The sequence below is a fragment of the Saccoglossus kowalevskii genome, unplaced genomic scaffold (genome assembly GCF_978046115.1).
Source record: "Saccoglossus kowalevskii unplaced genomic scaffold, keSacKowa6.1 SCAFFOLD_159, whole genome shotgun sequence".
Taxonomy (NCBI): domain Eukaryota; kingdom Metazoa; phylum Hemichordata; class Enteropneusta; family Harrimaniidae; genus Saccoglossus; species Saccoglossus kowalevskii.
In genome coordinates, this window is record NW_028188663.1 from 64,652 (window position 1) to 85,508 (window position 20,857).

Below are 20,857 nucleotides of genomic sequence, written 5' to 3' on the forward strand. Positions count from 1 at the left end.
CTGGCAAGAAAAGACAGGGTGCTGAACCTAGCATTCTCGGAAAATGTTGCTCCTAAAGAAGTTTTCATATTTCTTGGCCTCGCCGGTGTTGAAGTAGAACCCCACTTAGAAGCAGTTGAAAGAACTGCTCCCGGAAAGTATGATGTTACATTTCGCTCCATAAGTCTCAGACGAGAGTTTATGCCGAAGTTAGAATCTATATCTGAAATGGTTTCTGTAACAAATTATGAGGAAGTCGTCATTGTCACTGCCTCCTTTGTGGGAAACGACATGAACGACTGCTATGTCCAATATGCGTTGGCACCATATGGAGAGATAGTTGCGGCAAGAAAGTGTGTTTATGCAGACTTTCCATCATGTTACAATGGGTTGCGACAATACAAGATCAAGCTTCGCCACAGCATTCCACCAAGGATTCGCGTTTGTAACCGCAACATCTGGCTGTCGTACCCTGGGCAACCAAAGATCTGCGCAAAGTGCAACCAGAAGGGACACTTTGCTAAAGATTGTAAAGAGGTAAAATGCTTCAGGTGTCAAGAGCTCGGACACACTGCTGAGGCGTGTAAGAGACAAATTAAGTGCACAATTTGTAACGAAGACGGACACAACTTCCGTCTCTGTCCGATATCCTTCGCCAACAAAACGAATATCGACAAGAAATGGTCCCTTCCCACGCCTGCCAATGATCCTCCCACCAACAACAACGCTGGCCAAGTTTCACCAACCGAGGATCACGAGGACATCTCAGACCTACTGACGGAGCCCCTGAACACAATTGGCAGTGATGAGGTGATCCACAGAGAAAAACGGCCAGTGTCAGTCGGCGAAGACATCCCAGAGGACGAGCCGAAGAGAAAGAAGCCCCCTGCTGATGAGGATGACTTCTGCACCTCTTCAGACCAGGAGTCAATTTGTAGCCAAGATGGCAAGGAGAGGAAGCCTGAAAAGCAAACCCTGGCAGCCTTCACTGCAACCAAAAACTCCCCTCTACTCAAACTAGGAGAAGTCGACGTCGTCTGTGGTTCCTTGTCAGGCACTGACTGTAGAAAGCGCCTCACTGGATGGGTTGAGGTGCTCAGACATCGTCAAGAAGTTCACAATAATTTTGACCTGGTGGAGATTCTCTGTCCAGTAAAGGAATGTAAAGAGATCTCGGTGAATACTTCGGAATGGTTGACCCACTGCTGCAACAGTCACCCACAATTTGTCCTCGGTAAGAGTTCTTCCTTTTTTGACTATTATTTCATCAATTAACTCTGTATGGTTCTCCACAACCTCACTGTCATTATGCCTCTCCTCACCGTACTCACCTGTAACGTCAATGGCTTGCGAGACCCTTCTAAGAGAGCACAGTTTTTCCAGCAATGCAGGAATAAGTATGACATCATCTTCATTCAGGAGGCTCACATCGGTAATGTGCAGGAAGAAAATCAATGGACCGCTGAGTGGGGAGGGACTGCAATCTGGAGCCTAGGTTCTAATAAGAGCAAGGGAGTGGGAACTCTCTTCTCACCTCATTCTGAGGCTTGTTTGAAGAATACTATGAAAGACACAGAGGGTAGGGTCATTGCCTGTTCAGTCCTAGTAAATGGCTCCCCCCTCGCTCTCATCAATATCTACGGTCCCAACTCACCCGGTCAAAGACCCATATTCTTCAACAATTTGCACCAATATTTTGGCGGTGGCTCCCCTATTATTCTAGGGGGTGACTTCAACTGCCTCTTGTCCCCGGCGGACAGATGTGGTGGTTCCCATTCAAGCTCTCATTCCTACACAGGAAGCAGGAATCTGGAATCGCTGGTTGAAGATCTCCAACTTGTTGACTCTTGGCGAAAAGAACACCCCAATGGACAACAGTTCACTTGGAGGGATTCCAACAACTCAGTGGCCTCTCGGCTGGACCGTTTTTACATCTCGGCCCACATGAGCACGCGGACCACTATTAACGCCTGCTCCCTGTCAGATCATGACCCTGTTTCAGTGAACATTACCTTCCCCAATATCCTGCCTCGTGGCCCGGGTGTATGGAAATGTAACACTTCCTTGCTACAGGATCGCTCAGTTTACACAGAAATCGCGGACAAGTATGCCCTTTGGCAATCACTGCAGCCAGGCTTTCAATGCCAGGCCGATTGGTGGGATATGGTGAAGAGTAGGGTTAAATTCATCTTGCAGAAACACGCAAGAATCAGAGCCAGGGCGCAGAAGGCCGAACAGCAGTCTCTCCAGCTTAAACTCGACCAACTCACTACTCAACTAAACCAGGGAGACCGCTCCAAAGAGACTCTCAGTTCCCACATTTCTATTAAAAATAAAATCAACAACATTAATAAGAAACGCCTCGAAGGGGTGAAAATCCGTGCCCGTGTCCGCAAGTTCGACCTAGACGAAAAGTGTACTAGATTTTTTCTCACCCGCGAGCACAGACAAGGCAAAAAGAAAATCATCTCTGCAATTCAGGATATGGAGGGTAACATCCACCGGTCCCAGGAAAAAATTGAGGCCTCCCTGACCCAACTCTTTGGATCTCTGTACACTGCTTCTCCCAGCCTTGACACGGATGAACAGGATTATTTTCTTTCCCACATCACTTCTCAGCTGTCCAGCAAGGAACAGCTGGTCTTGGAAAAACCCATCACCCTGACAGAGCTCTTTACCTCCCTGAAGAGTATGGAGGACAACAAAACGCCAGGCAGTGACGGCTTACCCAAAGAATTCTACCTCACCTTTTGGCAGATCATTAAAAACGATCTTCTTCAGGTTATAAACCAGGCTCTGGAACAGGGTAAATTATCTGGCTCACAGAGAGTAGGCATAATCACACTGCTCAACAAAAATGTTGACACGTCCATTCCTGGGAAAGAAAACGCTGATCTCTGCCCCAAAAACAAACGTCCCATTTCTCTACTCAACACAGATTACAAATTGATCTCGAAATCGCTGTGCAACAGGCTGAAGACTGTTACTCCCAAGCTCCTCTCACCCTTTCAAACCTGTGGGGTGCCAGGCAGATCAATACTTCAAAACATCCAACTGATTAGAGACATTGTTCATTTTGCCAACCAGCGCAACATTCCCTGTGCCATTGTCTCCCTTGACCAAGAGAAAGCCTTTGACCGTGTGGAGTGGCCTTTTCTCCACAGAATCCTGCACAAGATGAATTTTGGACCACGCTTTATCGATGCTATTCAAACCCTCTACAAGGACATCGGAAGCAAATTACTTGTCAATGGCTTTCTGGCGACCCCATTCCCCCTGTCAAGAGGCGTTCGGCAAGGATGCCCACTGTCTCCTCTGCTGTACACTCTGTACATTGAGCCCTTTGCGGCAGCTGTAAGACACTCATCCAGGTTTGGGGGTTTCAGCCTGCCGGGACCATCACCCACGGCTAAACTACTTCAATATGCCGATGACATCACAGCAGTCATAGTGGACTCCTCTGAAATTAACGTGCTGATGAACATCTGTAGACAATTTGAGCTTGCCTCAGGCTCTTGTCTCAATAAAGACAAGTCTATGGGCTTATGGACGGGTAAATGGAGAGAAAGAGTCGACTGCCCAGCAGGGATTAAATTCACCAACAATAAGATCAAAATTAATGGCATATGGATATCCAATGGAGACATGCCATCCGAGAATTGGACAGACCGGCACAGCAAGCTCACTAAGCTGTTTTCCACCTGGGAGACCAGACATCTTACTCTGGCAGGGAAAACAGTTGTTCTAAACACTATTGCTCTTCCGCTTTTCTACTACATTGCTCCTCTCTTCCCTTGCCCTCCAGTGGTGGAGAAGGCAATCACTACAGATATTTTTGCCTTTTTTTGGAGCAACAGAGGGGACAGAGTGCGTCGTGAGGTTATCTACCTACCTCCCAATGAAGGGGGCTGGGGCCTGACGAACCTGTCACTTAAATCTAAAGTCATGCTACTGAAACCACTTCAAGCGAGCTTCTACAAACATCCTAGCAGTTTCTTCCTCAAGGCATACTGTGCCACTGCTCTTAGGAAGATGATCCCCGGAATCTGGTCCAATTCATCCCCGCACTTCTCGCCCCACCCCCCTTGGTATACCGCACTTATCAATCTTGTGAACACCGTCCACACAATCGACAGCAACACCAATTGGGAATTGACCTCCACCAAGGAACTCTACACCCTTCTGAACAAGCAGACAATCACTTACCCACGTGTGATGAAGCATAATGCAAACCTTGATTGGAAAACCATCTGGACCAGGATACACTCACCACTTCTGGAGAAAAAGATGATTGATTTGGCCTGGCGCACAACACACAGAGTACTCCCAACCACCATTAATATGCACAAGTGGGGGCTCGCCTCCACCCAAATCTGTCCTCGTAGTGCCTGCAACAACCCCGAATCCATTGAACACATCTTCGTGAAGTGTGCTTTCTCAGACTTTCTGTGGTCGTGGGTAGACTCAAGGTTTTTCCGCCTCTACAACATCTTGTCTACCGCCGATTCAAACCTAATCCTGTACAGCTTGCCCAATACACCGCACAACTCATTTCCAAATAGTCCTGCTATCTACCTTATTAATCTCGTCAAGCTTCACATTTGGAGATCAAGATGTAAAGCAGCCTATGATGATATCCATCTACCAGCAGAGACCACACTACAGCACATTAAGGCAGAAATAACACACCGTCTTAAGGCCGAATTTCAACGCCTCTCCAGACCTGACTTTTTCACTACTTGGAAACCCTTTGTTAGAGCCTCACCATCAGGATATCAAATAACGCTTCTTTAATGCTCACGCATTGTATGCCCTCGTGGCTCATTATCTTCACCTCCCTGAGACTCACAGTTCCGTCAGTGACTCCAGCCGCGGCCGTTTTCACGGCCATGGCCCAGCACGTTATACCTAAACTTTTAATGCATGGTACAAGAAAGGTGTTGGCAGGGGTGATCGCACCACCTTGAGCTCCGAACCGGCGTGGCCGGCCTGCCTTGGGGCACCTAACTAACATAGATCTAAATAGTTCCATTTAGTTGAATTTCGCTACCCCTAAACCAAAAAGGAGTATCTGTTCTTATCAGCTTAATATCTGATACGTTGCTCATTGAGCAACTCGATATTAAACTGATTTTTGAAAACAGGCCATGGAATAGGGGCTTGCTCCGTTCTGGCCACGGATTGACCCAGTATTGCAGTATTTCTGGGAATGGTCCACCTCATATACAATTTAATATCAGAATAAAACAAATCAACCCTTTGCGTCACCCGTTTTCTCCATTTTAATGCCCGATAGTGGGCGCTAATGGAACTTGTTAAAACCCTTATTCTTCGGCTGGACGGACGGTCCTAATTTGCATAATCGATTACGTCACCTGACGCTACGTATAAATATATATTTTTGGCTTAACTTTAGCTTCGATTGCCACAAAAGTCGCCGAGATAGTATGCAGGCGACTAGTTACTTTGTAACAAATAATAGTAACAAACATGCCATTAGGCATGAAAACAATATACGAAATTTCCGGGTTGTTATTTCAACATTTACCATTTTCGTGTTCGTATATGAGCTGGACCATTTATTTGCATATCTGCATATGCCTCTGTGCTATGGCCGTTACTGGTTATCGCTTCTCGGCCTTTTGGCTAAGATCATGTGTAGTATCTGTTCTTATCAGCTTAATATCTGATACGTTGCTCATTGAGCAACTCGATATTAAACTGATTTTTGAAAACAGGCCATGGAATAGGGGCTTGCTCCGTCCTGGCCACGGATTGACCCAGTATTGCAGTATTTCTGGGAATGGTCCACCTCATATACAATTTAATATCAGAATAAAACAAATCAACCCTTTGCGTCACCCGTTTTCTCCATTTTAATGCCCGATAGTGGGCGCTAATGGAACTTGTTAAAACCCTTATTCTTCGGCTGGACGGACGGTCCTAATTTGCATAATCGATTACGTCACCTGACGCTACGTATAAATATATATTTTTGGCTTAACTTTAGCTTCGATTGCCACAAAAGTCGCCGAGATAGTATGCAGGCGACTAGTTACTTTGTAACAAATAATAGTAACAAACATGCCATTAGGCATGAAAACAATATACGAAATTTCCGGGTTGTTATTTCAACATTTACCATTTTCGTGTTCGTATATGAGCTGGACCATTTATTTGCATATCTGCATATGCCTCTGTGCTATGGCCGTTACTGGTTATCGCTTCTCGACCTTTTGGCTAAGATCATGTGTAGTATCTGTTCTTATCAGCTTAATATCTGATACGTTGCTCATTGAGCAACTCGATATTAAACTGATTTTTGAAAACAGGCCATGGAATAGGGGCTTGCTCCGTCCTGGCCACGGATTGACCCAGTATTGCAGTATTTCTGGGAATGGTCCACCTCATATACAATTTAATATCAGAATAAAACAAATCAACCCTTTGCGTCACCCGTTTTCTCCATTTTAATGCCCGATAGTGGGCGCTAATGGAACTTGTTAAAACCCTTATTCTTCGGCTGGACGGACGGTCCTAATTTGCATAATCGATTACGTCACCTGACGCTACGTATAAATATATATTTTTGGCTTAACTTTAGCTTCGATTGCCACAAAAGTCGCCGAGATAGTATGCAGGCGACTAGTTACTTTGTAACAAATAATAGTAACAAACATGCCATTAGGCATGAAAACAATATACGAAATTTCCGGGTTGTTATTTCAACATTTACCATTTTCGTGTTCGTATATGAGCTGGACCATTTATTTGCATATCTGCATATGCCTCTGTGCTATGGCCGTTACTGGTTATCGCTTCTCGGCCTTTTGGCTAAGATCATGTGTAGTATCTGTTCTTATCAGCTTAATATCTGATACGTTGCTCATTGAGCAACTCGATATTAAACTGATTTTTGAAAACAGGCCATGGAATAGGGGCTTGCTCCGTCCTGGCCACGGATTGACCCAGTATTGCAGTATTTCTGGGAATGGTCCACCTCATATACAATTTAATATCAGAATAAAACAAATCAACCCTTTGCGTCACCCGTTTTCTCCATTTTAATGCCCGATAGTGGGCGCTAATGGAACTTGTTAAAACCCTTATTCTTCGGCTGGACGGACGGTCCTAATTTGCATAATCGATTACGTCACCTGACGCTACGTATAAATATATATTTTTGGCTTAACTTTAGCTTCGATTGCCACAAAAGTCGCCGAGATAGTATGCAGGCGACTAGTTACTTTGTAACAAATAATAGTAACAAACATGCCATTAGGCATGAAAACAATATACGAAATTTCCGGGTTGTTATTTCAACATTTACCATTTTCGTGTTCGTATATGAGCTGGACCATTTATTTGCATATCTGCATATGCCTCTGTGCTATGGCCGTTACTGGTTATCGCTTCTCGACCTTTTGGCTAAGATCATGTGTAGTATCTGTTCTTATCAGCTTAATATCTGATACGTTGCTCATTGAGCAACTCGATATTAAACTGATTTTTGAAAACAGGCCATGGAATAGGGGCTTGCTCCGTCCTGGCCACGGATTGACCCAGTATTGCAGTATTTCTGGGAATGGTCCACCTCATATACAATTTAATATCAGAATAAAACAAATCAACCCTTTGCGTCACCCGTTTTCTCCATTTTAATGCCCGATAGTGGGCGCTAATGAAACTTGTTAAAACCCTTATTCTTCGGCTGGACGGACGGTCCTAATTTGCATAATCGATTACGTCACCTGACGCTACGTATAAATATATATTTTTGGCTTAACTTTAGCTTCGATTGCCACAAAAGTCGCCGAGATAGTATGCAGGCGACTAGTTACTTTGTAACAAATAATAGTAACAAACATGCCATTAGGCATGAAAACAATATACGAAATTTCCGGGTTGTTATTTCAACATTTACCATTTTCGTGTTCGTATATGAGCTGGACCATTTATTTGCATATCTGCATATGCCTCTGTGCTATGGCCGTTACTGGTTATCGCTTCTCGGCCTTTTGGCTAAGATCATGTGTAGTATCTGTTCTTATCAGCTTAATATCTGATACGTTGCTCATTGAGCAACTCGATATTAAACTGATTTTTGAAAACAGGCCATGGAATAGGGGCTTGCTCCGTCCTGGCCACGGATTGACCCAGTATTGCAGTATTTCTGGGAATGGTCCACCTCATATACAATTTAATATCAGAATAAAACAAATCAACCCTTTGCGTCACCCGTTTTCTCCATTTTAATGCCCGATAGTGGGCGCTAATGGAACTTGTTAAAACCCTTATTCTTCGGCTGGACGGACGGTCCTAATTTGCATAATCGATTACGTCACCTGACGCTACGTATAAATATATATTTTTGGCTTAACTTTAGCTTCGATTGCTACAAAAGTCGCCGAGATAGTATGCAGGCGACTAGATACTTTGTAACAAATAATAGTAACAAACATGCCATTAGGCATGAAAACAATATACGAAATTTCCGGGTTGTTATTTCAACATTTACCATTTTCGTGTTCGTATATGAGCTGGACCATTTATTTGCATATCTGCATATGCCTCTGTGCTATGGCCGTTACTGGTTATCGCTTCTCGACCTTTTGGCTAAGATCATGTGTAGTATCTGTTCTTATCAGCTTAATATCTGATACGTTGCTCATTGAGCAACTCGATATTAAACTGATTTTTGAAAACAGGCCATGGAATAGGGGCTTGCTCCGTCCTGGCCACGGATTGACCCAGTATTGCAGTATTTCTGGGAATGGTCCACCTCATATACAATTTAATATCAGAATAAAACAAATCAACCCTTTGCGTCACCCGTTTTCTCCATTTAAATGCCCGATAGTGGGCGCTAATGGAACTTGTTAAAACCCTTATTCTTCGGCTGGACGGACGGTCCTAATTTGCATAATCGATTACGTCACCTGACGCTACGTATAAATATATATTTTTGGCTTAACTTTAGCTTCGATTGCCACAAAAGTCGCCGAGATAGTATGCAGGCGACTAGTTACTTTGTAACAAATAATAGTAACAAACATGCCATTAGGCATGAAAACAATATACGAAATTTCCGGGTTGTTATTTCAACATTTACCATTTTCGTGTTCGTATATGAGCTGGACCATTTATTTGCATATCTGCATATGCCTCTGTGCTATGGCCGTTACTGGTTATCGCTTCTCGGCCTTTTGGCTAAGATCATGTGTAGTATCTGTTCTTATCAGCTTAATATCTGATACGTTGCTCATTGAGCAACTCGATATTAAACTGATTTTTGAAAACAGGCCATGGAATAGGGGCTTGCTCCGTCCTGGCCACGGATTGACCCAGTATTGCAGTATTTCTGGGAATGGTCCACCTCATATACAATTTAATATCAGAATAAAACAAATCAACCCTTTGCGTCACCCGTTTTCTCCATTTTAATGCCCGATAGTGGGCGCTAATGAAACTTGTTAAAACCCTTATTCTTCGGCTGGACGGACGGTCCTAATTTGCATAATCGATTACGTCACCTGACGCTACGTATAAATATATATTTTTGGCTTAACTTTAGCTTCGATTGCCACAAAAGTCGCCGAGATAGTATGCAGGCGACTAGTTACTTTGTAACAAATAATAGTAACAAACATGCCATTAGGCATGAAAACAATATACGAAATTTCCGGGTTGTTATTTCAACATTTACCATTTTCGTGTTCGTATATGAGCTGGACCATTTATTTGCATATCTGCATATGCCTCTGTGCTATGGCCGTTACTGGTTATCGCTTCTCGGCCTTTTGGCTAAGATCTCTGCGCCCGTTCGCCAGACTTCGCTGCTTTAAAAGAGAACTTCCTGTTTTTTGCTGACTCATCAAGTCTCGGTCTGTTGTGTATTTGCTTTACTGTGAGTATTTATTTTATTATCCGTTTTATTAGTGGTTGGCCTTTATAGCCATGGCCGGTATTCGGCCAGGCGGTCGAAAGGACCGCACCCTATTGTTGAAGTTTTCAGAATATACTTCAACGAAAGACGTCTTCGAATTATTGAGTAAGGCTGGCGTTGACCCCAAAATCCACCTGGATGCAGTACAGCAGTTGCCGCGTTTTTCCTTTGACGTAAAATTCAGGCAGGTGGTTTTTCGAAACCAGTTCGAACAGGTTTTACAAGGGTTTGATGAATGCACCGTGGAATCCTACTCAGAAGTCACTGTTGTCACAGCTTTGTACATTGACCTGGATTTGGATAACAATTATGTAAAACAGATGCTGTCTCAATATGGTGAGGTTGTCGGGTCAAGGCTGTGTACTTTTGCAAACTTTCCTGGTATACTGAATGGAAATCGTGCGTACCAAATAAAATTGAAAAAGCACATTCCATCAGTGGTTCGGATTGCCAACAGAAACGTGTGGTTCACGTACTGGGGTCAGCCTAAGACTTGTTCTAAATGTGGCAGCATGGGTCACCTAGGAAAGGAATGCAAAAACATGAGGTGCTATCGTTGCCAGCAGGTGGGTCATGTTGTGGCTGAGTGCTCAAATAAAATCAAATGCACAGTGTGTGGCAATGAGGGCCACGTGTACCGCAACTGCCCTTTGTCTTTTGCAAACCGCGTGGCGAACCCCCCCGTATCAGAAGGTAATACTGCATCCGTCCCCGAGACTGAGCAGATTGTTAAAGACCAAGCTGAGAAAACGTCAGGTGTGCCAACTGAAATGACAACTGAAGTCACGTCCGAAATAGCCACTGATGAGGTCAAGGTGTCAATTTTTGGAGAGTCAACCAGTGAGTGGGACATGGATACTGATGGTACCGAGAGAACAGAGGCGTCAGTTTTACCGGGCGTGAAACGCCCCACACTGACAGACTCCGACAGTGGTGGCGAGGCAGTTAAAAGAAATAAACCTGAAGGAAAAAATGAGAGCACTGATGGCTGTGTGGCAGAGTCGACAAAAGTAGGAAAAGAAGAATCGATGGTACAGCGTGCGAAATCCCATCTCCGTTCTTGCCTGTTGAAAAATCTGAAACTTGTCCCTGTTACCTGTTCCAGAGTGACAGGACTGGCATGCGAAGAAACAAACACAGGTTGGGAAGCAGTAGTAAACCACTGCTCGACAGCGCACAAGCAAGGTAAAATAACCATTCCATGTGACTTCAGCAAATCATGTAAAAAGAAAAATCTAGTGTTTCCAAATCCGTCTGAGTGGCTGTCACACATGCACCAAATCCACCCACGTATCGTTCTATCCAAAGATGTGCAGTTTTTCGACAATTTCCTTATATCATAATGGAGTATATTATATGTATTTTTCTCATGGCGTTAACAATGCTCAACATATGTACAATTAATGTTAATGGTTTACAAGATAGTAATAAACGTAAAGTGTTTTTTCAACATTGCCGTGAGGCAAACTACGACATTGTCTGTGTACAAGAATCACATGTCAGTTCTACCAAGGACATGGACGAGTGGAGTAGAGAGTGGGGAGGCCGTACTCACTGGAGTTTGGGATCTAACTTCAGTTGTGGGACGGGTATTTTAATATCGCCAAGAGCGTCCCTTCAATGCTCGGCTGCTTTAACAGACACTGAGGGTCGAATTGTTGCGTGTAATATCACGGTCGAAAGCGGCCACACTTACCGTCTTTGCGCAGTGTACGCTCCAAACGCTCCGGGACAACGTTTACGTTTCCTTTCTGACTTACACTTATACTTGGGAACTCATAAAAATATTCTACTTTGTGGGGATTTTAATTGTGTTGACGGCAAAAAGGATTGTTTTGGTGGTTCTGAAAACAATACTTCACGTTTTACTGGGACAAATGTACTTCGGGGAATGTGCGCCGATTTTGACTTAGTCGATATCTGGCGGTCACAAAACCCAGACACTCGTAGTTTCACTTGGAGAAATAAAAACAACACTATAGGTAGCCGACTTGATAGGTGGTACATTTCTGCTCAGTTAAAGGCTGACACCAATATTGCGTCATGCTCCTTTTCTGATCACGATTACGTGACTTTAAATATTTCTTTCACTCCGTCTGTATCCTTTGGACCGGGATTTTGGAAGTGTAATACCTCACTGCTTGCAAAATCAGAAGTCATCAACGAAATTAGGGAACGAGTATCAGAGTGGGTCACATTACAAGGAGCCTTTCCCAGTCTCAGTGAATGGTGGGACATGACAAAAACGAGAATTAAGTCGGTAATCCGTAAACACGCCCGTATTCAATCTGCAAAGCGTAAAGCAGAAATGCAAACTTTACAACAACAACTTAATTTGGCAGTGTCTCTTCTCAACCAGGGCGATCAATCTATTGAGGTAATTGCTAATTATAACCGCCTCAAAAGTAAAATGAACGACTTATTGGCAGGTCGCAGTGAAGGGGCCAAGGTGCGATCACGGGCGAAATTACTAGACAACAACGAAAAGCCCACCAAATATTTTTTTGCTCGTGAAAGAAAGCGAGGTAAAAAAAAACGAATCACTAGCGTTATTGATAGCGAAGACAACGTTCATACTGAACCTGAAGCGATCTCGCGTACTTTTACTGATTTTTACTCGTCCCTGTATTCTAACACAGCAAATTTAGATTTTGAAGAACAGAATTCATTTCTTTCAAAATTATCGACTTCTCTTTCTAACGATCAACAATCTGCGCTTGACTCACCGTTGACCTTAGCAGAGCTGACTCGTGCTCTGGCCGATATGCAAAACGACAAGTCACCAGGTTCTGACGGTTTTCCCAAGGAATTCTACATCGCCTGTTGGGATTTCACAGGCCCCATTCTCCTGGACGTATACAATGACTGTTTCCAAAAATCATGTCTCAGCTGTTCTCAACGTTTTGGTCTTATCACCCTCCTTAACAAGTCTGATGACAGCAACGCTAATTCACGACCCGAAAATAAACGCCCCATCTCACTTCTGAACGCAGACTATAAAATCTTGACAAAATCGCTTTGCAATAGATTGCGCCAAGTGCTACCCACCCTAACAAACACATATCAAACATGTGGAGTCAAGGGACGTAGCATTTTTGATAACTTAAGAATAATACGTGATTTTTGTTACTTTTCCAACTCACGCAACTTGCCAGGGGCCATCATATCGCTTGACCAAAAGAAAGCGTTTGACAGAGTAGACTGGGAATTTCTCCAGAGAGTATTGCAGAAAATGAACTTTGGTCCAAATTTGCGCCAGTGGATTAGTATTTTGTATACTGACATTGAAAGTGCCATTCTCATTAATGGAACAATTACTAGCCCTTTTAAATTGAGCAGAGGAGTGCGGCAAGGCTGTCCACTGTCCCCCCTTCTGTACGTGTTATTCTCTGAACCGTTTGCAGCAGCTGTGCGCACTGACGAGGCTATAAAAGGCTTCAGTATTCCAGGTCAGCGCGAAAGTGCAAAACTGCTGCAATACGCGGATGATAATACCGCTCTTGTAACAAATGATATCTCTATCGCGCGTATTTTCACTCATTGCTCTCAATTTTCCCGAGCCACCGGGAGTGAACTCAATTTGAACAAATGTAAAGGCATGTGTGTGGGAGCGTGGCGAACACGTGGTAACTTACCTAACAACATCAGGTGGACACGCAATAGCATCCAAGTCAACGGGATATGGGTTGGGGACGATGCACTGCAAACAAATTGGCGCGACCGTGTCACGCAATTTCGCAAGGTTATTGATTCATGGACCGGTAGAAAGCTTACTCTCCTTGGCAAAACTCTGGTTCTCAATTCAGTGGCGCTACCAATTTTCTGGTACGTCGCTGCGTTGTTTCCAATGCCAGTCGGCTATGCAAATGTCATTAACAAGTGCGTGTTTTCTTTCCTCTGGGGCAAGGGTAAAACAGAGCTTGTGAAAAGAGACGTTCTGTGCCTTCCCTTGGACAGGGGTGGATTGGCTCTAGCCAACGTTGTAATAAAGGCACAGGCCATGCTAGCTAGTCCCTTTTCTCAATTGTTCAATAGTACCAAACCCTGTGTTGATCTCATGAGGAGTTATGTTGTGTCTGACGTTAGATCACATTTCCCGAAACTTTGGTCTAATATGGTTCCCCACTACTCCGATATCCCACCATGGCATTCTGCGTTCATCACTATTATCAAACGTTTAGTCAGCTGTGCTATAGGCAAATCTATTACTTGGAGCTCCCTCACGGCAAAAGAAATATATTTTATTCTTTCCCCCACGACGGTCTGGCCACGAGTGGTGTCTCATAATCCGGGTATTTTATGGACAGAAGTCTGGCGCTCAACGCATGATAACATTCTAGATAATTCTCTGAAGGAAATGGCATGGAAATCGGCACACGGTGTACTGATAACACGTGACCGCCTGGCGCGATGGGGTCATATTCGCGAACCGCCGACTTGTCCACGGGAAGGATGCACATCAAGGGAAACAATTACGCATGCGTTGTATCACTGTAAACACGCTAGCTTTGTGTGGGCTTGGGTCGACGCCATTCTAGCGCGATTGAGCGGTACTCTATTACGTTGTAATGAAAATGACATCATATTTGGACTTACCTCAAACACTATGAATTTGCGTCAAACTTCTCTTCTTAACTTTGTACTTAACTCCGCCAAGCTTGTTTTATGGCGTACCCGCTGTCAAGCCGTGTTCGATCACAATTACCTTTCTTGTGACGAGGTCCTTGAACACGTTAGAAAAGAAATCCGCGCCCGTCTTCATGCCGATATCTACAGACTCTCGATCTCCGAATTTGTCCACCATTGGTGTATAAAAAACGTACTAGCCGTCCGTTCCCATGGCAAAATTAAAATTCTTGTATGATTTATTACAATTTGTTGTAAGTTGTCCAACAGTCTTGTTTAGTTTCACAGAATTCTTCTATTATTCTATAGGGGACATTGATTGGAATTCTCTCTCTTTGATGGATTTGATGCTGGATTTGCATTGCGGTTGTTCTGATATTAAATTGTATCCTTTATCCTTAGTTGCGATGTTGGTGATAGGCAGGGGTGATCGCACCATCTTTAACTTCGAACCGGCGTGGCCGGCCTGCCTTGGGGCGCCTCATTGCCTTTAATATAGATTGAAACATTTTTTGTTTAGTTGATTGATGTTACCCCCAAACCAAAAAGGAGTATCTGTTCTTATCAGCTTAATATCTGATACGTTGCTCATTGAGCAACTCGATATTAAACTGATTTTTGAAAACAGGCCATGGAATAGGGGCTTGCTCCGTCCTGGCCACGGATTGACCCAGTATTGCAGTATTTCTGGGAATGGTCCACCTCATATACAATTTAATATCAGAATAAAACAAATCAACCCTTTGCGTCACCCGTTTTCTCCATTTTAATGCCCGATAGTGGGCGCTAATGGAACTTGTTAAAACCCTTATTCTTCGGCTGGACGGACGGTCCTAATTTGCATAATCGATTACGTCACCTGACGCTACGTATAAATATATATTTTTGGCTTAACTTTAGCTTCGATTGCCACAAAAGTCGCCGAGATAGTATGCAGGCGACTAGTTACTTTGTAACAAATAATAGCAACAAACATGCCATTAGGCATGAAAACAATATACGAAATTTCCGGGTTGTTATTTCAACATTTACCATTTTCGTGTTCGTATATGAGCTGGACCATTTATTTGCATATCTGCATATACCTCTGTGCTATGGCCGTTACTGGTTATCGCTTCTCGGCCTTTTGGCTAAGATCATGTGTAGTATCTGTTCTTATCAGCTTAATATCTGATACGTTGCTCATTGAGCAACTCGATATTAAACTGATTTTTGAAAACAGGCCATGGAATAGGGGCTTGCTCCGTCCTGGCCACGGATTGACCCAGTATTGCAGTATTTCTGGGAATGGTCCACCTCATATACAATTTAATATCAGAATAAAACAAATCAACCCTTTGCGTCACCCGTTTTCTCCATTTTAATGCCCGATAGTGGGCGCTAATGGAACTTGTTAAAACCCTTATTCTTCGGCTGGACGGACGGTCCTAATTTGCATAATCGATTACGTCACCTGACGCAACGTATAAATATATATTTTTGGCTTAACTTTAGCTTCGATTGCCACAAAAGTCGCCGAGATAGTATGCAGGCGACTAGTTACTTTGTAACAAATAATAGCAACAAACATGCCATTAGGCATGAAAACAATATACGAAATTTCCGGGTTGTTATTTCAACATTTACCATTTTCGTGTTCGTATATGAGCTGGACCATTTATTTGCATATCTGCATATACCTCTGTGCTATGGCCGTTACTGGTTATCGCTTCTCGGCCTTTTGGCTAAGATCATGTGTAGTATCTGTTCTTATCAGCTTAATATCTGATACGTTGCTCATTGAGCAACTCGATATTAAACTGATTTTTGAAAACAGGCCATGGAATAGGGGCTTGCTCCGTCCTGGCCACGGATTGACCCAGTATTGCAGTATTTCTGGGAATGGTCCACCTCATATACAATTTAATATCAGAATAAAACAAATCAACCCTTTGCGTCACCCGTTTTCTCCATTTTAATGCCCGATAGTGGGCGCTAATGGAACTTGTTAAAACCCTTATTCTTCGGCTGGACGGACGGTCCTAATTTGCATAATCGATTACGTCACCTGACGCTACGTATAAATATATATTTTTGGCTTAACTTTAGCTTCGATTGCCACAAAAGTCGCCGAGATAGTATGCAGGCGACTAGTTACTTTGTAACAAATAATAGCAACAAACATGCCATTAGGCATGAAAACAATATACGAAATTTCCGGGTTGTTATTTCAACATTTACCATTTTCGTGTTCGTATATGAGCTGGACCATTTATTTGCATATCTGCATATACCTCTGTGCTATGGCCGTTACTGGTTATCGCTTCTCGGCCTTTTGGCTAAGATCATGTGTAGTATCTGTTCTTATCAGCTTAATATCTGATACGTTGCTCATTGAGCAACTCGATATTAAACTGATTTTTGAAAACAGGCCATGGAATAGGGGCTTGCTCCGTCCTGGCCACGGATTGACCCAGTATTGCAGTATTTCTGGGAATGGTCCACCTCATATACAATTTAATATCAGAATAAAACAAATCAACCCTTTGCGTCACCCGTTTTCTCCATTTTAATGCCCGATAGTGGGCGCTAATGGAACTTGTTAAAACCCTTATTCTTCGGCTGGACGGACGGTCCTAATTTGCATAATCGATTACGTCACCTGACGCTACGTATAAATATATATTTTTGGCTTAACTTTAGCTTCGATTGCCACAAAAGTCGCCGAGATAGTATGCAGGCGACTAGTTACTTTGTAACAAATAATAGCAACAAACATGCCATTAGGCATGAAAACAATATACGAAATTTCCGGGTTGTTATTTCAACATTTACCATTTTCGTGTTCGTATATGAGCTGGACCATTTATTTGCATATCTGCATATACCTCTGTGCTATGGCCGTTACTGGTTATCGCTTCTCGGCCTTTTGGCTAAGATCATGTGTAGTATCTGTTCTTATCAGCTTAATATCTGATACGTTGCTCATTGAGCAACTCGATATTAAACTGATTTTTGAAAACAGGCCATGGAATAGGGGCTTGCTCCGTCCTGGCCACGGATTGACCCAGTATTGCAGTATTTCTGGGAATGGTCCACCTCATATACAATTTAATATCAGAATAAAACAAATCAACCCTTTGCGTCACCCGTTTTCTCCATTTTAATGCCCGATAGTGGGCGCTAATGGAACTTGTTAAAACCCTTATTCTTCGGCTGGACGGACGGTCCTAATTTGCATAATCGATTACGTCACCTGACGCTACGTATAAATATATATTTTTGGCTTAACTTTAGCTTCGATTGCCACAAAAGTCGCCGAGATAGTATGCAGGCGACTAGTTACTTTGTAACAAATAATAGCAACAAACATGCCATTAGGCATGAAAACAATATACGAAATTTCCGGGTTGTTATTTCAACATTTACCATTTTCGTGTTCGTATATGAGCTGGACCATTTATTTGCATATCTGCATATACCTCTGTGCTATGGCCGTTACTGGTTATCGCTTCTCGGCCTTTTGGCTAAGATCATGTGTAGTATCTGTTCTTATCAGCTTAATATCTGATACGTTGCTCATTGAGCAACTCGATATTAAACTGATTTTTGAAAACAGGCCATGGAATAGGGGCTTGCTCCGTCCTGGCCACGGATTGACCCAGTATTGCAGTATTTCTGGGAATGGTCCACCTCATATACAATTTAATATCAGAATAAAACAAATCAACCCTTTGCGTCACCCGTTTTCTCCATTTTAATGCCCGATAGTGGGCGCTAATGGAACTTGTTAAAACCCTTATTCTTCGGCTGGACGGACGGTCCGAATTTGCATAATCGATTACGTCACCTGACGCTACGTATAAATATATATTTTTGGCTTAACTTTAGCTTCGATTGCCACAAAAGTCGCCGAGATAGTATGCAGGCGACTAGTTACTTTGTAACAAATAATAGCAACAAACATGCCATTAGGCATGAAAACAATATACGAAATTTCCGGGTTGTTATTTCAACATTTACCATTTTCGTGTTCGTATATGAGCTGGACCATTTATTTGCATATCTGCATATACCTCTGTGCTATGGCCGTTACTGGTTATCGCTTCTCGGCCTTTTGGCTAAGATCATGTGTAGTATCTGTTCTTATCAGCTTAATATCTGATACGTTGCTCATTGAGCAACTCGATATTAAACTGATTTTTGAAAACAGGCCATGGAATAGGGGCTTGCTCCGTCCTGGCCACGGATTGACCCAGTATTGCAGTATTTCTGGGAATGGTCCACCTCATATACAATTTAATATCAGAATAAAACAAATCAACCCTTTGCGTCACCCGTTTTCTCCATTTTAATGCCCGATAGTGGGCGCTAATGGAACTTGTTAAAACCCTTATTCTTCGGCTGGACGGACGGTCCTAATTTGCATAATCGATTACGTCACCTGACGCTACGTATAAATATATATTTTTGGCTTAACTTTAGCTTCGATTGCCACAAAAGTCGCCGAGATAGTATGCAGGCGACTAGTTACTTTGTAACAAATAATAGCAACAAACATGCCATTAGGCATGAAAACAATATACGAAATTTCCGGGTTGTTATTTCAACATTTACCATTTTCGTGTTCGTATATGAGCTGGACCATTTATTTGCATATCTGCATATACCTCTGTGCTATGGCCGTTACTGGTTATCGCTTCTCGGCCTTTTGGCTAAGATCATGTGTAGTATCTGTTCTTATCAGCTTAATATCTGATACGTTGCTCATTGAGCAACTCGATATTAAACTGATTTTTGAAAACAGGCCATGGAATAGGGGCTTGCTCCGTCCTGGCCACGGATTGACCCAGTATTGCAGTATTTCTGGGAATGGTCCACCTCATATACAATTTAATATCAGAATAAAACAAATCAACCCTTTGCGTCACCCGTTTTCTCCATTTTAATGCCCGATAGTGGGCGCTAATGGAACTTGTTAAAACCCTTATTCTTCGGCTGGACGGACGGTCCTAATTTGCATAATCGATTACGTCACCTGACGCTACGTATAAAAATATATTTTTGGCTTAACTTTAGCTTCGATTGCCACAAAAGTCGCCGAGATAGTATGCAGGCGACTAGTTACTTTGTAACAAATAATAGCAACAAACATGCCATTAGGCATGAAAACAATATACGAAATTTCCGGGTTGTTATTTCAACATTTACCATTTTCGTGTTCGTATATGAGCTGGACCATTTATTTGCATATCTGCATATACCTCTGTGCTATGGCCGTTACTGGTTATCGCTTCTCGGCCTTTTGGCTAAGATCATGTGTAGTATCTGTTCTTATCAGCTTAATATCTGATACGTTGCTCATTGAGCAACTCGATATTAAACTGATTTTTGAAAACAGGCCATGGAATAGGGGCTTGCTCCGTCCTGGCCACGGATTGACCCAGTATTGCAGTGTTTCTGGGAATGGTCCACCTCATATACAATTTAATATCAGAATAAAACAAATCAACCCTTTGCGTCACCCGTTTTCTCCATTTTAATGCCCGATAGTGGGCGCTAATGGAACTTGTTAAAACCCTTATTCTTCGGCTGGACGGACGGTCCTAATTTGCATAATCGATTACGTCACCTGACGCTACGTATAAATATATATTTTTGGCTTAACTTTAGCTTCGATTGCCACAAAAGTCGCCGAGATAGTATGCAGGCGACTAGTTACTTTGTAACAAATAATAGCAACAAACATGCCATTAGGCATGAAAACAATATACGAAATTTCCGGGTTGTTATTTCAACATTTACCATTTTCGTGTTCGTATATGAGCTGGACCATTTATTTGCATATCTGCATATACCTCTGTGCTATGGCCGTTACTGGTTATCGCTTCTCGGCCTTTTGGCTAAGATCATGTGTAGTATCTGTTCTTATCAGCTTAATATCTGATACGTTGCTCATTGAGCAACTCGATATTAAACTGATTTTTGAAAACAGGCCATGGAATAGGGGCTTGCTCCGTCCTGGCCACGGATTGACCCAGTATTGCAGTATTTCTGGGAATGGTCCACCTCATATACAATTTAATATCAGAATAAAACAAATCAACCCTTTGCGTCACCCGTTTTCTCCATTTTAATGCCCGATAGTGGGCGCTAATGGAACTTGTTAAAACCCTTATTCTTCGGCTGGACGGACGGTCCTAATTTGCATAATCGATTACGTCACCTGACGCTACGTATAAATATATATTTTTGGCTTAACTTTAGCTTCGATTGCCACAAAAGTCGCCGAGATAGTATGCAGGCGACTAGTTACTTTGTAACAAA

At 42.9% G+C, this 20,857-nt stretch overlaps 17 non-coding genes and 1 pseudogene across 17 annotated transcripts; all 18 read left to right on the forward strand.

The window, feature by feature from the left end:
* The first annotated feature begins 5,004 nt into the window (after positions 1-5,004).
* LOC146725464 (U2 spliceosomal RNA) lies at positions 5,005-5,202 on the forward strand. The gene has a single exon (XR_014928759.1). It is a non-coding gene; the product is annotated as a U2 spliceosomal RNA (small nuclear RNA).
* Positions 5,203-5,605: 403 nt separating this feature from the next.
* Positions 5,606-5,796, forward strand: LOC146725465 (U2 spliceosomal RNA). Its single transcript, XR_014928792.1, has one exon. It is a non-coding gene; the product is annotated as a U2 spliceosomal RNA (small nuclear RNA).
* A 403-nt stretch (positions 5,797-6,199) lies between these two features.
* Positions 6,200-6,390, forward strand: LOC146725466 (U2 spliceosomal RNA). Its single transcript, XR_014928749.1, has one exon. It is a non-coding gene; the product is annotated as a U2 spliceosomal RNA (small nuclear RNA).
* Positions 6,391-6,793: 403 nt separating this feature from the next.
* Positions 6,794-6,984, forward strand: LOC146725467 (U2 spliceosomal RNA). The gene has a single exon (XR_014928793.1). It is a non-coding gene; the product is annotated as a U2 spliceosomal RNA (small nuclear RNA).
* Positions 6,985-7,387: 403 nt separating this feature from the next.
* LOC146725468 (U2 spliceosomal RNA) lies at positions 7,388-7,578 on the forward strand. Its single transcript, XR_014928751.1, has one exon. It is a non-coding gene; the product is annotated as a U2 spliceosomal RNA (small nuclear RNA).
* Positions 7,579-7,981: 403 nt separating this feature from the next.
* Positions 7,982-8,172, forward strand: LOC146725469 (U2 spliceosomal RNA). The gene has a single exon (XR_014928794.1). It is a non-coding gene; the product is annotated as a U2 spliceosomal RNA (small nuclear RNA).
* A 403-nt stretch (positions 8,173-8,575) lies between these two features.
* On the forward strand, positions 8,576-8,766 carry LOC146725470 (U2 spliceosomal RNA). The gene has a single exon (XR_014928752.1). It is a non-coding gene; the product is annotated as a U2 spliceosomal RNA (small nuclear RNA).
* Positions 8,767-9,169: 403 nt separating this feature from the next.
* LOC146725471 (U2 spliceosomal RNA) lies at positions 9,170-9,360 on the forward strand. Its single transcript, XR_014928795.1, has one exon. It is a non-coding gene; the product is annotated as a U2 spliceosomal RNA (small nuclear RNA).
* A 5,696-nt stretch (positions 9,361-15,056) lies between these two features.
* Positions 15,057-15,258, forward strand: LOC144360860 (U2 spliceosomal RNA; annotated as a pseudogene).
* Positions 15,259-15,661: 403 nt separating this feature from the next.
* Positions 15,662-15,852, forward strand: LOC146725472 (U2 spliceosomal RNA). The gene has a single exon (XR_014928796.1). It is a non-coding gene; the product is annotated as a U2 spliceosomal RNA (small nuclear RNA).
* A 403-nt stretch (positions 15,853-16,255) lies between these two features.
* On the forward strand, positions 16,256-16,446 carry LOC144349765 (U2 spliceosomal RNA). The gene has a single exon (XR_013420070.2). It is a non-coding gene; the product is annotated as a U2 spliceosomal RNA (small nuclear RNA).
* Positions 16,447-16,849: 403 nt separating this feature from the next.
* LOC146725473 (U2 spliceosomal RNA) lies at positions 16,850-17,040 on the forward strand. The gene has a single exon (XR_014928689.1). It is a non-coding gene; the product is annotated as a U2 spliceosomal RNA (small nuclear RNA).
* A 403-nt stretch (positions 17,041-17,443) lies between these two features.
* Positions 17,444-17,634, forward strand: LOC146725474 (U2 spliceosomal RNA). Its single transcript, XR_014928690.1, has one exon. It is a non-coding gene; the product is annotated as a U2 spliceosomal RNA (small nuclear RNA).
* Positions 17,635-18,037: 403 nt separating this feature from the next.
* On the forward strand, positions 18,038-18,228 carry LOC146725475 (U2 spliceosomal RNA). The gene has a single exon (XR_014928691.1). It is a non-coding gene; the product is annotated as a U2 spliceosomal RNA (small nuclear RNA).
* A 403-nt stretch (positions 18,229-18,631) lies between these two features.
* On the forward strand, positions 18,632-18,822 carry LOC146725476 (U2 spliceosomal RNA). Its single transcript, XR_014928692.1, has one exon. It is a non-coding gene; the product is annotated as a U2 spliceosomal RNA (small nuclear RNA).
* Positions 18,823-19,225: 403 nt separating this feature from the next.
* LOC146725477 (U2 spliceosomal RNA) lies at positions 19,226-19,416 on the forward strand. Its single transcript, XR_014928694.1, has one exon. It is a non-coding gene; the product is annotated as a U2 spliceosomal RNA (small nuclear RNA).
* A 403-nt stretch (positions 19,417-19,819) lies between these two features.
* On the forward strand, positions 19,820-20,010 carry LOC146725478 (U2 spliceosomal RNA). The gene has a single exon (XR_014928741.1). It is a non-coding gene; the product is annotated as a U2 spliceosomal RNA (small nuclear RNA).
* Positions 20,011-20,413: 403 nt separating this feature from the next.
* LOC146725479 (U2 spliceosomal RNA) lies at positions 20,414-20,604 on the forward strand. The gene has a single exon (XR_014928695.1). It is a non-coding gene; the product is annotated as a U2 spliceosomal RNA (small nuclear RNA).
* Positions 20,605-20,857: the final 253 nt, after the last annotated feature.